The following is a 17,601-nucleotide window of genomic DNA, read 5'->3' as shown; positions in this document are numbered from 1 at the left end:
AACAAATTCTCGGAAAGAAAACATTATTCGTGAGTAAAGACATTATAAAAAAATTGTTTTCATGTTTTCTATGTGAATAAACGAAATAATACTTTAATATAAAAAATATTTTTATTTGAGTTAATTAAGAAATATAGTATAAATGAATTAACTAAGTTGCCTTTATTTGATAGGTGAATGAAGTAAAATTGTAGAGACAAAATAAATGTTTATTTGCGATTGAGAATATGGTTAAAATTGAATGAAATTGTTCAAAATTAATGATTTATTATTTAAACCAAACTGAAAAATAGAGGAAACCAAACCATTATATGATGTATGAATCAACATCATTTATCTGACAGCGATTTAATTGTTTTCGATTATATATACTTGATACGTTAATACTTGAGAATATTTATGTGTGTCCAAGCTGACTTTGCAGACAAAGTAACGTCTTACTTGGTTTAAAATCGAATTTGTTTCTCGCGACGATCCATTATCGAGAACCTCCCATTCTCTTCTGTTCGAGAGGCCTCAACCTTATCTATTCTCTTTTTTTCCTCGAGTCTTCGATGAGCGCCGAGACGGAGGCTCGTGCACGCAGGTAGCAAAGTAGCAACCGAGCGAAGGATGGACCATGCATTATGTATAATACATCACGTTATTGGTTCCCTCAGTGATTCCACCCCTTGCCGGTGTTATCGTGTACCGCGGCACGGCACGGCACGGCCTAGTAAAACATAAGCATCGGGAAACGATAAATAAGAGAAACGTGGCCCGCATACCGCGCTACGTTTCGCTCGCTCTCCCGCTGAAACCCGACAGAGGGAAAATGTCCACGTCCTCTTTCTCTCTCCCTATCGCTCTCTTTCTTTCTTTCTTTCTTTCGCCGTTCGGTCGTCTCTGTTTCTCATACCGTCTCCCCGGTATCGCGACTCTGTTCCGTTCCGATTTTGTCTCCTGGTTTACGAGGGTAACGGCATCCACCCTAGACCACGGAAGCGTCGTCGGGGCTTTCCATCGAATTCTCGAGCACCCTCGAAAGGACAAACCGAACCACCACTTTTCGATTCAACCCCTCGACCTATCACGTATGCGTACCCCGGGACCCCTACGGTGATACTACTACATGCTTCTTCCGATATTACGCCAAATTGTTTAGCTTATTTGTAAGGATTTATCGTGGGAATCCGCGAGGAAATCAGCCGAGCAATTTAAATGATGCAGAGAACCGTTGGAAATAGATATTCCACATCTATAGAATAACGAAAAAGATACCATCAACTTTCTAAAAAAATTACAACCTAATTGAAAGTTACTACATGCTTTAATTTACAACTTTCTAGAAGAAATTACATTTCTATTTTGTCAACAAATAATAAATAAATAAGATTCTTTTCTAAAAAAAGTTTAATTTTATTTAAACTCGATATTAGTCATGTGTGAATAAGGCTCGACTAACTCAAATTAGTGTTTAATAAAAAGTGTCTAATTCTAACAATTCTTATTTCTATCAAATTGCATTTCGATATTGTTACCGAACCATAGTCAAAATCGAGTCATAAACAAAGCAACGGCATCCCCATCGGAGGAGTAAAAGACATCCGGTATTGCCGTACATCATCGCGAAGGGATGACAAGGCGTGATGATAAAAGAGGGACAACAGCGGCGGAGGCTGAGGGCGGTGGGTCGTATGTAATATCGGCATTAGGGAATATGTCAACATTCATCACGTTATCAAGTTGGCCGCACACACTGCGTGTTGATACACAATTATGCGTGGCAGCGCGCAGCACTCTCGCACCGTTCTTCGGCGTTGACGCGGTCGCCGCGCTGGAAGCGAGGCGAAGGATATGGTGTGCCGAGAGGGATATACCGGGGCTATAGCGAACCGCCAACCCTCGTAAGGCGAAAGACCATCGGACGTTTGCCATACCGGCGCACCACCACGTGCCACGCGTGGTGATCCATGACTCCTCCGAGAGAGAGAGGAGTAAGAGTTAGGGAAATAGGTTCGGAGAACTTGTTTGCTCCGTCCCACGGGCGACCGACTCCTCGACGGGAATACGGAATCGTGCGCGTAACGGCATGTGTTGAAATTGCAAACGGAGAAGGATTCTCCGGCGCTCACCGGCTATGAGCATCCGGCTCGTCTCGAGTCGTTTCAAGATCACGCGGATCTGGATCTATCGAGCGCGCCCGCAGTATTTCCTCCGAACGTTTCACGTGAGATTACGTTACCCGCATTGTACATTGAACATGCTACGTTAGTATCGATATGACTATATAGATATCTTGTTTTTAAATTAGAGAATAAAATATATAGTTTATATTTGAGGAAAATGTAAGCCGATAAATTTATTACGTTTAAAACGGGGTCAATGATTTTATAATAACGTATGAATAACGGAAGCAAGAAAGGAGAAAAATAGAAACTAGAGAGAGAACGATAACCGAAAGCTCATTGGGAATTCATGCGATATATAGGAGAAGGACTCTGAACTGAAGATCGACCTATGGCGGATTGCGAAGGGAAGGGACGTGCGCGCAGCGCTCGTGTACAGAGAGAACAAGGAGGGTTAAGGAACGGAGGAAGAAGGAACTATGGAAAGGGGTGGTGGGAGAGCGTGGTGACACTCTCATTTCGGAGAGAATTTACAAGCAGCCCCCTCGCGTGCCTCGCATAGTCAGACCTAGTCCGACCTCTTATATATATTGCTGAGCGTAGCCAGCACAGTCTGGCATAGTTAAGTGCGCTTCTACTAGATGTACCTGAGTGCTTACGAAATTCATTGACCTCGAGAGCGGTTGTCGGAGAAATAGTTGAGCAGAATGATCTTGCGCCATCCTATTGCATACAGCTAAGACATTATTAATCCTACATATGTTCTAAGCCTAAATTTCTATTTGGTTAATAATAATTTTACACCGAAGCTTCACGCAGAATTTCGAATAAAGTAAATTGCATTGCTTGTACGGAAATTAGCTATACACTGTGCAGATGTATATTAATTATATACCAGGTAGACATTTATAAATTGAAAATATGGAAAGAAAGACTAAATATGGAAAGAAAGACTAAATATGGAAAGAGAGACTAAGATTTATCGAATTTTCTTTAATATTAATTGCATTCTACTTAAATATATAGCAATAGTTAAATATTTAATAAGTCTCCTTGTATTTATACAAACATTTGTTTCTAACCTTTCTTAAACATTTTCCACAAGATCTTTAATAAAGCATAAAAGCAATGTTATCATTTAAACATAAAAAAACGCAAATGAACAAAAATGGATAAAAGATCCGCGGTATCTAAATGCATGGCGAGCAGTGGATACCGTAGCAAAGGTACAAGGGTGAGTCCCAAGCGCGATACCAAGCACCTTACAGGTTGCCACGATTACCTGGGGTGCAGGTGGTCGAGTTGGTGTCGGTACCACCCCGCGCCGCCTCTGCGTCAACATTCAGCGATCCATCTAGCGTCCACCCATCCCTTTGTTTCCCTCTCACTCGCACCCATGATCGCCATCACTCTCAAACTACCTCATTGCCCCCGGGCACGCAATCATTATGCTACCCCTGCGATACCTCTGACCGACGGGTGGGCCACGCCAACGGAATCGTTGCGCCATTATGGAAGTTATGTGGGCGTGCACGATTGCAGTTTGCTCCTTGCCAACTTTATTTACGAATTGGATCGCATGACGATACGACCTTACCGGAGTTAGATGAAACGTAAAACGATGCCTGACCCGTTCTTCGATTCCTGCAGAAATCTTATCAACCAATCTGCATCACGACGATGCGTCGGGGTCTCCTTGCTGACGTGCTTGTATTTAATTAAACTTCCATCGTTATGAATTGCAATATGTTTCTTTTTTGTGAATAAGCATTAATCATTGCAATCGAATTATGATTGGAAAAACTGTGATAATATTTAATCAATGTTAATTTCAAGGATAATTTAATACGAGTAATGTGACATTATTTTCGGTTTTATTCACATTAAAAAAGAAAGACGATTTAAGAATCATTTACAAAAATACTCCTACTCGCATGCTTATAAATATCTAGATCTATAAATATCTAGATATTTATTCTACATACTTTCTTTATCAGTAATCCTTGATATTTGCGAAAATGTCAAAAGGTCGTTCGTGGACAAGATGCGCTAACATATATTGGTGGTTGGATACCGTTGCGGGCCAAGAATATGATAGGATAGGACAGGATTGGTATAGAGCCGGCGTCGTTGGAGGGTATGGGAAGGAAGGTACGTGTCGCCGCGGGGTAAACTTACATGCATATCCTGAGGGAGGCCGCGCGGCGTCAGGTTGGCACAAGGGTGGCAGAAGTTACGGCGTCTCGACGACGCCACTTCCTAAGTCTGCTCTAGCATTACCGTCTAACCTACCTACTTACCACCCTTGCATCCGAGCGAGGCTCCGGCTAGAAACCCTCGATTCTATCCACCCTCCAACCACTCTCTTTCCCTCTCTCTCTCTCTCGCTGCTGAACAGACTCTTCTTGGTAGGTCCCAGCCGGTGCCTTGAAGCTACTTTGAGCTGCTCAAAACGGCACCGCCGTCTCTCGTGCTCGGCGCAGTTTCGTACGAAGGCGAGAACGTAAACGCAGCCTACAGGGTTGTAGAAACAACATGGCGCGCTTCCAGAGTCCGTCGCAAGAGTTGGGCGAGACTCGCTGGAACACGCGGCGAGGTCGTCCCGGAACAGACAAATTTGATGTGCCTTCCGGGCTAACGCGGTAACAAGTTTCCGGCAAGTTTTCTCAAGGTGGGTAGGGGAGGGCCGCGGGTCGGAATATTAAATTTGTTTAACAAGCCACCCCGCTCTTACTTCGACTCCGCTAATTCCGCGTCCTTCGTCCTTCGTCCGGCTTCGGGGCGGCGCGCGGGTGCTTCTTAGACCGAAATTAAATTTCGTTTAATTAACGACCAGGCGAAATGCGCCAGCTTCGAAATTTCACCACCACTCTCCGGACGATCCGTCAAGCAATTTTGAATTCGAGCAAATAAAAAATGCGAATACATAAATCGTCTAGTACATAAAAGAAATTTAAATACATATGAAGCATGCAAATCGCTATTATAAAAATGTCACGTTCTTTCTGTGTATTGCATATTCACTTTATTAATGTCTCATAGAAATTGCTCAAGCCTTTTACAATGTTCTTTTGTGAAAACAAACCGACATTTGTCTAATCCGCCTGCCGATGTGGAGTCGTTCGACAAGAAAGAGTACGCCGAGAGAAAGGGGGATATCTTCATCCATATCAATTACTCCGCGATTAGATGGATGAAGATACGGATGCGCAGCGTTCGGATCGCAGCCTCAAAGAAGACAGTTGTTTGTGGGACGGCGGGGTAGAGCAAGGAGAAAAGAAAAAGAACCTTGTTGAGCGAAGACACGAGAGGAGATTCGTCGTGCCGATCGTGATTGACAACATGACTGCCACAAGCAGCGATCCTGATTCTTTGATTGAGCGCTGTCACTCTTTAGATAAGAAACAGCCTGGCGAATATCTTAATGAGTGCCGCCTATGGCAATCTCTCTTGCCTCTCACGACATATGCGTTTTACGTACTTAATTAATCCGCCGGGGCCTATTTACACCGCAGGGTATCGATCCCTCGGTTCGACACCGCGAAGCGGATCGACGCGGACCGGCTGCCAATTAATGCGAGCAATCGATCTTTCTTCTCTACGTCTTGTTAAGTTATTCTCTTGACTAGTTATCCGCCTCTTAAATGGGTAAATTGGATCTACGATTTCAAGAGATTGAGATTTGTGTTCTTTAAAACTGTCAATTACTCAAGATAGAATAGACTATATTTATAATAATAATGTGCTTGTACTTTCATATGCTTTATTTAGATTTAACTAAAATAATATTTGATTAAAACCGTAAATTTAAATTTAAATATGTATTGACTATTGACAGATGTATAAAGATAATATTCAGTGATGGATGCCTAAAAAGTGATTTTTGTGTAAACTGTTTAAAACGCTGAAAGAGGCTTCTTTCTATCTATCTCGTATTATGCCTGTCCGTAAAAAAATCGTAGAAACGCTGACGATTTGCTAATCGGTAATCGATAAGGCATGCACAATCGAGATAACGGAATCTCAAAGACGGGATGGCGCTTCGACTCAAGAAGAGGAGACAAAAAAAGGTTTAGGCCAAAAAGAAAGAGTTAAAAATATATGAGATATGTAAAACACTCTTATCTTGTCGATCAAATAATTAACAATGTGACCAAGCAGTACCAGCAAGCTAACGAAGAAGAAAGCGACTGGCACGCAAAAAATGTACCTCGAGATGTACCTTCATCAAAGAGATCGGAATCAAATTCAGAGATACCGCCAGAAGAAAACCGGGGGACAATCAGAGTTCGGCCGATCGATCGTCCAATTGTCGCGGGACAAGACCACCTCTCCTCGATGTCTCCTTTTCGTAGTGTTATTCGTTAATTACCCATTAATTAGCCGTTCTTTAATTTATCCGCTTTGATCACACATGACAACATAGAATATGTGGTTGAGAAAGAATGAGATCACGTCGATATCATGTTCATTTCTTCTTCATCTTTTCTCTCAATTGTTCTAAACCATTTAATATCTGCGCCATCAGTTCTCTCGATTATGCGATTTTTATTTTGTTGTGTATTAAATTATTACGGAATAATTACATATGTATTTCTTCTTTTTTCAGTTATTATATCACACAAATTTTATTTAATTTTAACATATATATAATAATGTGTAAATTTTTATGTTTAATGTGTGTCATTATTAATGATTCTCAAACACTCTGTTTTAAATTAACATTGACGAGATACTTTAAATTTTTTAAAATATATACCATTTAGAAAAACGTACATTATTTCTTAGATTTGGGAAGATTTCGAAAAGAAAAGGTATACTTTTATTATAGCAATGTCAAAAACACGACGTAGAAGTCTGACAAATGTCTAAGAAACATAATGAATAAATGAACAGTCATACGAAGAGAAACGAGATGTGACTCATGCGGAAGAATGTCTTTCTTCCTGATATTCAAGAAAAATGCGCGCCAAAATTGAGATGCACGCTTAGAGCAAAGTTCAAACGGCGAAAAAGCGATCGCTCCATAAGTCAACACCAATCAGGAAAACGTCGCTTCGGTCCAGTGACGTAGCGCACCGATAGAAAAAGAAAGTACAGAGAGACCACGAAGCGAAACACACAGCAGAGATATATAGACTCTTGTTTTGTTCGCGATAGGGCTGGCAACTCGCCTGTGATTTGAGGGGGAAGGAGAACGAAAGAGAGCGAAAGCACGAGAGAAAGAGGGAGGGGAGGAGGAGAAAGAGAGAGAAACCCCGGATATAATGGTACAAAGCCTCTTTGAATCTCCGAGACGCACCGCCCCGCACGCGGGACTTTGCTATCGACGATCTGCTGCATCGTATGCAAATTTTTCTTCTTATAAACATCAACCTCCACGGATCTTAGGTGCTCCTCTGACCACTGCGCTTCCTTGCTTCTATCATTCCGTCTCTTTTGCTCGTATCTGCCCACCGGCTTCTTGGGCTGGCATGACGCTGCGGCATGACGAAGATGCGGCCTGTCTTGTATGATAAAGAGAATAACACACACATTGAAATGGAGAAATCCTAGGATTGTCTTTTACATAGCTTCCGTAGACAAAGTCGAATTGATGGCATAATAATAAATTTCGCTTCTAAAAAAATACAACTAATTAAGGCGTGAATATTGAAAAGAATAAATCAAATACTTTTCAACTTTATATAACTTTTTAAATCACTCAACTGCTGTTTGCTAGATTTTAATATTTTTAAATAAAATGTTTTGAAATTTTTGAAATAATATTATTGTATTTTAATACAATATTTTAATAGTATTATTATTATTTGATACCATTATTTAATTATGATATTATACTAATTAGTGATATCAATTAGTGCATCAAGAAGTATCTTACGCTAGAGACTTTTCCTTTAATCGTGACTTCGCAGTTCCTCTCTAATTAGCTAATTTTTCATTAATCTCCCTTAATTAGCATACGGTTTCGCCCCGTTGTTACAATGTAGAAGTCGAACGTGATGTTGGTATTAATTAACGTGCATCTATTGTAAGTATAATAAAGCCGACATTAGATACAATTTGATGGAATGCGTCCTTAATTATCTCGCTTTGTATGCTTTGAACTTATAGTGAGTGTGAGATCCGCGGAACGAATATATTCCGAAAGATTCAATGCCGCGCTTCGACGCGAGTCTTTTTCGAAATCGCAATAAATCCCGATTTACACGGGCAAGCGGATGGTTGGATCGCTCATTTCTTGCGGTGGAAGTTCATGGAGATGAGGACCACCGCGTGAAACGATCGAACGTGTTTAAAGTGTAGTTTAATGCAACAGCATGCAGGTGTCCGCCAGGTAGATATCGCGCACTGCCAAAGGCATCGACAATGGGAATCGAGCTTGAAGAAGCGCCGTGCATTTTGATGGACCTCTGATCGCTCGTTTATCCTCCTTCTCCTTCGCCTTTTTCTCCTCTCTCTTTCTCCCGGCTTTTGCCCGGTTGTCGCCATTGTCGCACAATGAGACACGTATCATTCTTATCCTGCCACATCTTGTCACAAAGACGTTGTACTTGAAGCGTCGCGCCGATTATAACAATTTGTTCGCGCCGTCGGGGGCAGGCCTGACCAGATTGCCAATGAAATGTCGGTGCCTCTGCTTGTGAAGAACCTTGTCTTTTTCAAATTGGTCGACGTTACCCAGCATTACCGTCATAATGCATTTTTATTTTATTATTACTCGATATCAAAAGGAATTGATAAATTTACATTTATCTATATATTTACATAATGTAATAATACAGTAATATTTTATTTAGAAATCATCTTTTCTCTAATATATAATAAATTTAATTGTATTTATTATTATGCATTTTATATTTTATGAAATATAATATCTTAATAATAATAATAATTTATTATAATATGACTAATTATAGGTCTCTCGGTATTAGTTTGGATATCACAATCAGGAAACCCCTGTTTCCTCTTTTGTCATTGAAACAAATCCAAGCGCGGCTCGTTAAAACGTGCAAATTGTTATCCGTTGTTTGTACCGTGGCTCAGTAATTATTGCGAAATTAATATTTATGAAGTATGTCGGCGCACACGGATCCTGATTAATTGTCGAATTAATTCGATAATTAATTGCAATATAACAAAACAATAATTATCGCGGGATTAATGTTTATTAAATATATATTGCTCGGATACGTTTCCAATGGTCGTTGAAATAAAAAAAAGGAAAGGGCCACCGTCAGATTACGCGAAAGTGCGGTGAGAAGCGTGATTACGCCCGATAAATTCTCCCCTTCTCGGCGCAAAGAGGAAAACGTTATTCTTTAATTACAGATGACAAATGGTTCGTTTCGGCGGTTATACGGCCAGGATAAAGCGCGACGAACGGACGGGGTCGTACGCACTCGTTATTTCGTACTTTGGAACATGGCGAAATGGGGGACACGACGGACCACGCAATAATACTGGCCTGAAAAAGCTGAAAAAGAGGGCCAGAAGGGCAGTCATTACTTGCGACGCTTCGCTTCCAAACGATCGCTATTTATCTCGTCGCAACCAGCGAGATTATGCAAAGAGTATAGTCCTCCAAGCCAACAAAGTCGATGACTCGCACAATGTTTGTCGTAAGTTATAAACAAACGATAGCTTAACACTATGATCGTATTATACAATATATTTTTATTTTTTAATATTCTATAAAGATCCAAATGTGCTAGAAAGATCATAAAATACATATAGGACTAATACATAAAAATACATTATATATATGTATAACATATTTTAAAAATATTATTTTTTTGCTCAATGAATGTCTCAATTTACATATTTTATGCAAATAATAAATACCACTTTTTTTAAAAGTAATACATGCCTTTTGTCGCGACGGCATACGTATATATGTAAAGGAGGGTCGAAAGGTGAACAGATGAAAACGGAGACAATGTACGTTCCTGTCGTCACTGGACAAAGATATCACATTAGACGTGAATATTTCCTGCGAAGGTTTAACGTCTCTCTTGTACCATTATCAATTACGATTAATATTTTTAGCAAAAGCAAAGCTGCCTAAATAAAATGTTTAGACAAAAACATTTTGGATATATCATACAAATATGTTTCTTCTTTATCTTATTCCTTGTGTTTTAGCATGTGATAATTTCTTGAAAGATTTTATAACTTGTGAATTTAATGTATCTGAAAATCGTATAGGGATTTGTATTTTTAAAATTCCTTTAAATGAGACGACGTATTTTACATATGTATATACTGACCGTTTTACATAATGTTTACCAATTTTTTAATAGTCTATCTCTTTTAGTCAGTAAGAGATTATAAGTAGTCAATATTTTCTATTTTCTCAGTAGAGAAAAAGAACTTATACGAAAAGTGTTTTCGATTTTCCCTCAATAATCGCTTCTTTTGCCGATCGTTAGCTAAGTAGATAGACATATATATCTATAAAATGCGAAGGAAGCACAGAGTTAGTTGAGTTACATAGTGGACGATGGTCGATCCAACGGCCATTAGTTCGGGGAAAACAGAGCCATACTTTATTCGAGGGGCGTCACTCTTTTTCCAGCGTGGTTCCGTTCTTTGTGCGGCAAAAGTCATAATGTTTTCTGTCAGAAGTACCTCTCGAAGATTGAAGGAGATAGCTGTGCCGATTACGCGTTTAAAGCATTATTATTTTTTATTTCTATGTTTGTGTGTAATAAAATATAGTGCATTTCGTAAATTTTAATATAATCCGCATGTTTAACGCTAAACTATTTTCGTAAGGGATATAATGAATAATATACAAAGTTTTTCTCGAAATAACATGCGTGCTGACATATAAGTAAATCTATTTAATATTGTTCAATGCTAAGAACATGATAAATATGACAACACTAATGCGAAAATTATACTAACAACGGAAGCTTTGCAGACAGAAGTCGCGCGTTGAGATTATTTTATTAGCAATCGAAAAGAGAGACAGACCGACGATCTATCGAGCGAACCATCTTGCCGACTACATGCACTGCGCGTTCTCCCTTTCGGGAAAACTTCTAACACGCGATGTGGATAGCTTTACGACATGCAGAAAGAAACATAGCTGGATTATCAAAAAGTTGACGAATGGTTCGATACAAAGAAAATATTGACAAACGTGAAGATAATCGCAGAGTTTTCTTAAAAAAGCAATTTCTATAACACATTTACCTATGTTATTGTCATTTACAGTTTATTTTAATATTTTTAATGTTATTACATAATGTTATATTATGTAATAATTTGTAGACGGAAATGTTACTAATCAATAAGTACTATAAAATGAACATTAATGTATCTGATAAAAGAACGTCATAAAACTTAAACTAACTGTTCCTTTCAAGTGTGCTTTAAAGCGAGTAGTTTACATTTTTCACACAAGCACCAATGCTATTATTGTTTCAGTGTTGATACAATCTATATATCTAGCTTTATTATAATTATAAAAGGTATAAGTATCGTACCCTTTTTAATTTTAATTAGGATTAGAGAAACCTTTAAGCAGATAAATTTGCTAATATACGAAAGTTTCACGAAATTAAGAATCTCTCCATCTTCGGCATTTTACATATTTGTTGCAATTTATTTCACTAATTCTCTCGGTGTGTATGAGTCTCGAGTCGCAGGCAAGGGCTCGAGCGAACGATCGAGACACCAGGGGTCCGTCAAAAGCTTCGTCCGGGATAAGTTGGCCGGGGAGAACGGGCCCGTTTAACTGACAATAAATTCCCGATTCCAGTCTCACAGCCGCGCGACGTGTCTTCCCGGTCCTCTCTTTCGTGGCGGGGAAATACAAAAAGGCGATTTTGCGACCGGCGAACGAGTTCTCCGCTCGGTATATCGGGAGAACCTGAAGAAACTCAACGGAAAAAGGAACACATAGGGGCAAAGGACGAAAAAGCGTTGGACGAATAAGCGAGAGAAGCGGGGGGAGGAGGTATAAGAAAAGGAAGAAAAAGAAAACGAAGTAGAAGAAGAAGAAGAAGAAGAAAAGGATCGCGGGAGCGAAAATGCGCGGGAAGAGGAAGAGAGGAAAAGAGGAGGAGGGGAGGAGAGGAAGGGGTCGGACGTTCGTTAAATATACGAGTGTATTGAAATTCCGCCTCGAGACGGAGCGCGATGGGACCCGCTCGTTGTGGAAGGACAAGATCGCATGACGGCTCGAGGGCTTGGGAGCCACCCGCTGTTTTGAATACGATCCTTCGTCCGTAAGTCCTCCGCCACGGTGTTGCCGCGCGGCGTGTACAAGCGAACCGCCCGTATATACGCTCGGACACCAGAAGGACCGTCCTGCGCCCGAAGACGACAACGACCCGACGCGACTCTCAGGTACGCATACCGTCGTCCACTCTAATTTGAATGTAACAACGTTCCGTTCGGCCGCAACCCGATACCATCTCGAAGCGCCCCGCGCCGCGCCGCGCCGTTCCCGCGACCACGAAGAAGGCTCCGCGTCCTCTGTCGTTCCTTTCTTCTAGTGTCGTCTTCACGCCGTTTTCCTTCGTTCTGTCATTCGAGTTAATATATGCAAAAAGAATTATCCTAAGTTGAGCCAATGACGATGAGAAATTATATAAATGTATTCGTGCGTCTTTATTTTAATATTCTTAGGGACGTTTGTTCCAATCTATTGGAATATAAATTAACTAATAATTAAATCATATGTCTATCTTTGTTTAATTTGTTAAATTTGAAGGAAAAACAAAGTCACATATATTTATATGATTTAACTATTAGTTAGTTTACCAACAGGTTGGAACAACCGGCCCCCTATTATATTTATTAATATTATATTTAGTATTCTAATATTATAGTATATAGAGACCCTCTATAGAGAGGGAGAGAGAGAGAGAGAGAGAGACCCTTACTTGAGGGTCTCTACTAGTATACGATATTAGCATAATTGGAATAATGTACATCCATCTATCCACTGAATGTATTCGTGCGTAGCGATGACGTATTTTCAGCAACTTTCGCGGTTGACTTTTATTCTCGTTTTCGAGTTTTCGCTTGATCTCGTCGCGCGCGCGAATAACGCGGCGTGCCTCAAATAAATCTTGCTCCATTTGTCCATCCACGTCCAGCGCGGTCCAGTCAATTCGTCGCGATAGCGCAGAAAGATGGCCGCTCCGCGTAGGCGGCAATGCGCGTTGTTTACACGTTTGGTCATGATGGTGTTTGGTTATATTACATGCAGAATACGTGATGACGGGTACGTGTCTCTGGGATGATTGACGGACGATACACGTCGTCCGTCGCATCGCAATGCAGGACACCGTCCGGCTTCCCGGTAGCCGCATGATGCGAATCGGCAAGTTCTACTTGCCTCTTTCTCTCTTTCCGTCTCTCTTCTTTCTTTCTTTCTCTCGCTCTCTCTCTTTCTCTTTCTTTCTCGTCATCGAACGAGACGTGGGATACCGAAAGAGCAGTCGAGAATGAAGGAAGACGGGGCCTCTCCTCCGCGATTCCGAATGCACCGTTGGTCCTACTGCATCGAGACAAGGACGATCTCTTATCTCCGGCTGGATTCTATTCCAGGAACTCCAGGGCATCGCGCCAAATTACTATAAATAGACGCTAATCGATGTGGTGGGAAAAACGGCTAGATGCGAAACGAATACCTGCGGCGCGCCGTGAGTTCTGCGTGCGGCAGGATGCGGGAGCATCCATCAGGCGGATCGCGGATGTTCATAGGCGAATTATGTCGATTTTAGTAATTTTGCGATTTTGGCAGTCGCGCCACGGGCTAACCACTCATTTGGATCGCGATTGTCGCAACGTACAGAATTATAAATTGCGAGTCAAACAAACATTTCATAAGGTATAAGATAAGCGGATATAAGAAAACGTCTTATATGTTACAGAACTAATACTCTAATCTATTTTAAGCCGTTTTGACCAAAAGAATATAATCGCTGTATCCTAAATCGAGCCGGGGAAAGACACGCGATTTCACGAATTTATATCGTCGATGTAAATATTCGAGTCGGAGAGTCCGAATCGTATTGAAAATAACACGTGACAGGTTTCTTTCTACCATCAAGGGACAATGTCGATGTCTATCGTTAATTAGCCGCTGACAAGAGGCCGGCTCGTGTCTGGGATTCGTTTTTGCCCCGGTATAAAGTAAGCTACGTCAAGCGCGGAGGCAACGGCTAGACAGGGAGAGGAGGCCAGTCGATTGCCAAATGGAAATATGTAATCCGCCCGCCTGCCGACGATCCGCGGACAGCAGAGGACAGGCTTCAGAAAATGAGTTTCCCGGCGCAGCGCGTTGCCCCCGTGTGTAACATCAAAAGAGACCCCGGGGCGCGCCCCGGTAACTACTGTATACATATCTATATATATATTATACATGTGTCGCCGTATTTGCTGCAGTGTCGATGAACGCGGACGTGGAGGATCGTTCTTTGACTCGGCGATAATTATCACGTCCGTCCCGCGATTCTTTGCGGTGACGACGCGCAAGCCCAGGTCGACGGCGCAGGCAGCTAAATTAAAATCTGGTATTGCTTCTGGACACGAAACTTACGGGGAATGCGATATTTCGTATATACCGGCATAGTATATCGACGATATACCTGGCACGCTTCGTCCTTTGTGTCTCAATAGATGTACGGATTTTCCGATCAAATAGATTTATCGACGCGACATCCCCGGCGACGACGGTCGCTATACTTTGGCGGTACACGAAACAGGAGACGTTTCGGTGTTGCTGCCTACAACCGTGTCTTCAACGAGTTTAATCGCTTTGAAATGTCTAGATTCGTTCGACAAGTCAATAACGACGTCGCGTCGCGAATAAATGAAATATTCGTCGCGATATTCTTCTATAAGATCCTAGTCAATTCGTAAGGAATGCAAAGTAATGCAGGAAAATTTGCATAAGAGTTTAGCAGCTAATTCAATTATAAAATATGATTGGCGCTCCGTACATAATTCGCGTGACAGCGTGCAGTCGATAAAATTGACTTCACGAGACACTGTGTTTCGCCGACTATAGAGTCATTATACTTTCATTTCTCCTCGCGAGACACAGTAAGTTCATTTTTGGGCGAATTTAATTTGAAACTTTAATTAATGCGGTCTGAGACGCCCAGACCGATATGATTGGCATGCATGTAATTCAAACATTATTTTAACTTCTATTATCGATCAGTGAATATCTCACCGTGACAGATCAAACGGGGATCCTTAGTAAGATACAAGATACCTGTCCATCTGCGCATTTTCTTTTTCTCCTCCGCCCCCCCTTTCTTTCTCTCTCTGGGTGGTTATCCCAGACGTATCTCTTTTTTCTCGATCCCTCCCGCGTTCTCGTCCCCGTGCCACGAACCGTACGAACCCCCAGGATCCTCGTATATTAATTGTCGATACCTATCTGACCACATAGCTCTTTTAATAATGCATCTCTATCGAATACGGCGCTGACGCGGCAATCCGTCCAAATGTGAGAATATTATTAACCATATATTTTAACCAGGCTTAGAGGGAGACTGATCGGCGTTGACTTTTGACAAATAATCTTGACGCGCAGCAGCTGGACGGTCGCCGTTCAAAAGCGGTGACGAACGATCACTCTTCGACCTTTGGTAGGACCAAAGATCCGGGTTCTCGATGCAAAAGTACTATTGACAAGTGGAACAAATATTAACAATTAATCTTTGAGTAAATTTTAGAAAAAATTAATATTTACTTTGATAATTAGAATTTAATTCGAATTTCAGAAGAATTCTATAAGATTCAGCAAAGTAAATAGATAGCTAAACGAAATTAGAGATCGCACATAGACTACGCGTGTACAAAGAATTGTCGAATATAATTTTTTCCTTAGAGTATCACGAGAATCCGAGGAAAGTAAAACTAACGAACTTGAATAACAAAAGAAAGGTCGAATCACCGCGATGCGAGAGATATATTGTGTTCTATGGACAGGTCAAAATAATTCGATACGCCGCCGGAGAAATCCTATATGCCAAGGACAAGATTTTAGATTAGATGAATCACCTTCGACTAAAAGGAAGGGGTCTCACGAGGATATGGTTACCTATGGACTCGGTGCTACGAAATGTATGCGTTTCACAAAACGATGTCCCCATTATCGAACTGATGATCCCCTCAAAGCGCCTCGTATCTCTGTGTCTTGATCGTTGGAATTTCTCTTGCGCGTATGAAAATCACAGCAACGTTTGTATCGATGGAAAATTATCGTCCTGTCATCAAGATCTGTTCTCTGATATGCCTTCAGAGAAAGAGAATTTTATAATGTCATCGTTTCAACTCTCTGTCATCTGATATTCTTTTTCTTTATCATTATTCATTAATGCCCATTTCTGGCAATGTAAATTTAACTTTAATCTTGATTTAACTTATACTTTTCATCTTTTTCTAATTCTTAGAAACTAGAAAAGGATAAAAAGTAACTAAAACCGAGCTTAAAGTTAATCTACATTGCTGAAAATGGATACAAGAGCTTTTATAGACGATGTGTGCGCGAAGAAGCGGATTTAAGCGCATCCTATGCACAGAAGTGTAAATTCGGCTCTTACAAACCGTAATGTTTCCGCAAGGCGTAGCGAGATACGACGTAAACAGTTTTCGGAATTTCGCCAAAGTATGTAAGGGCGCGGCTATTGCCGAGCATTTATTCGCTAGCCGAACGTAAATTTGTTTAGGGGTGGACAAGTAAAGCACGAGTGGCGGCAACTGTTCACCGTCACGGAACATTTGCCGCGAAAAATGCTCTCGCCATGGCCACGCGTCTTCGACTTCTCCTTTCTTTCGGCCATTTCGAATTTTCGGAAGTGGAGATAAAGTAGAGAAGCCCGCGATTTTCTCTCTCGACGACTCTTCGCGCGCTATCGCGGAGACAACGTTGACAATTTGTCAAACTGTCGCAAATATTAATCACGCAAATATTTCGTACGGACTTCATAACTGTTTTACATTCATTGTATGGCAAAAACGCGCGCAGATTAGCGGCGTAGCCTGGGCTGGAGCAATTTTTCACGATCTCTCATCGCGCGTTAGCGGCACGTCCGCCCAATTATCTCGCGCTATTTTTAACTGGACGAACGTTAAACGAAAGAATTGAAAGTTAAATATCCATAATTAAGCGTTCCATCCGCGGCACGCTTATCAATTTTTTTTTTTCAACCGTTACGTCAGGCGATGAATCATTATTATCGCGCGACACAGTAGATAAAAGCGCGATACGTGGCAGCCGGACCGCGCGCGTCGTTCGCTCCGGCCACTTCGGAGATCCCCGAAGATTAGTGGATCGCGAGATTCGCTCTCGGGAAGACCGGTCGATCGGTCTTAAAAAGTTCAACCATAACAACGTGAGCTGCGCGTTAAGGCCGGTACGGCCGTGAAACGGCTCGTCGCCGTGGCAGTCTTATCAATCAGAAAGTCGTAAGGGCACCGCGCCGCGGGTTACGATATAATAAAATGAACCATCATC

General features: G+C 41.3%; 1 protein-coding gene across 1 annotated transcript in view; it reads left to right on the top strand.

The window, feature by feature from the left end:
• The window catches only part of Rrp46 (exosome complex component Rrp46), an 89,111-nt gene that overhangs the window by 58,073 nt on the left and 13,437 nt on the right, over nucleotides 1-17,601 (top strand). Inside the window, exon 8 of the transcript XR_011733444.1 lies at nucleotides 9,441-9,730. The gene's annotated coding sequence lies outside the window, so the exon portion shown is untranslated. The remainder of the gene's footprint in view (nucleotides 1-9,440; nucleotides 9,731-17,601) is intronic.

The sequence above is a fragment of the Temnothorax longispinosus genome, chromosome 9 (genome assembly GCF_030848805.1).
Source record: "Temnothorax longispinosus isolate EJ_2023e chromosome 9, Tlon_JGU_v1, whole genome shotgun sequence".
NCBI classification, from domain to species: Eukaryota; Metazoa; Arthropoda; class Insecta; order Hymenoptera; family Formicidae; genus Temnothorax; species Temnothorax longispinosus.
The sequence above is the reverse complement of the archived record's forward strand: the minus strand, read 5'-3'. Positions and strand labels throughout refer to the sequence as shown.